The sequence below is a fragment of the Etheostoma spectabile genome, chromosome 18 (assembly GCF_008692095.1).
Source record: "Etheostoma spectabile isolate EspeVRDwgs_2016 chromosome 18, UIUC_Espe_1.0, whole genome shotgun sequence".
Classification (NCBI taxonomy): Eukaryota; Metazoa; Chordata; class Actinopteri; order Perciformes; family Percidae; genus Etheostoma; species Etheostoma spectabile.
Genome location: NC_045750.1, coordinates 13,136,862 through 13,137,620, shown reverse-complemented (window position 1 = coordinate 13,137,620; position 759 = coordinate 13,136,862). Strand labels below are relative to the sequence as shown.

Genomic DNA, 759 nt, shown 5'->3' with positions numbered 1-759 from the left:
TGGCACATCAAGATGCTGATTAGACAGCATGAGTATTACACCATTATTATTGCCTTAGGCTGGCAACAATAAAAGGCCACTCTAAAATGTCTAGCACAATGCTACAGATGTCGCAAGTTTTGAGGGAGCATGCAACTTGCATCCAGCATCTTCACCTCCAAGATCGTCTGAGACCAGCCTATTAGGCCAGCTGCTGCAACAATCGGTTTGCATAACCAAATAATTTCTGCACAAACTGTCAGAAATCATCTGAGGGAAGCTGATCTGCATGCTCGTCGTCCTCATCGGGGTCTCGACCTGACTGAAAATGCTCACACAGTGTGTAAGGCGTCGTTTGGGGGAGCGGTCTGCTATTGTCAACGTTGTGGATTGAGTGGCCCATGGTGACGGTGGGGTGATGGTATGGGCCAGCGTATGTTATGGACACGAACACAGGTGCATTGTAATGATGGCATTGTGAATGCACAGAGATACCGTGACGAGATCCTGAGGCCCGTTGTGCCATTCCTCCACGACCATCACCTCCTGTTGCAGCATGATAATGCACGGCACCATGTTGCAAGGATCTGTACACAACTCCTGGTTGAAAGTAAAAATATTCCGTTTCTTGCATGGTCAGCATGCTCACCGGACATATCACCCATTGAGCATGTTTGGGATGCTCTGGATCAATGTATACAACAGCGTGTTCCAGGTCCTGCCAATATCCAGCAACTTCACACAGTCATTGAAAAGGAGTGGACCAACATTCCACAGGCC

At 48.2% G+C, this 759-nt stretch overlaps 1 protein-coding gene across 1 annotated transcript in view; it reads left to right on the top strand.

The window, feature by feature from the left end:
* Window positions 1–759, top strand: part of esrrgb (estrogen-related receptor gamma b) — a 37,670-nt gene that overhangs the window by 28,899 nt on the left and 8,012 nt on the right. The gene's annotated exons all lie outside the window — the stretch shown is intronic.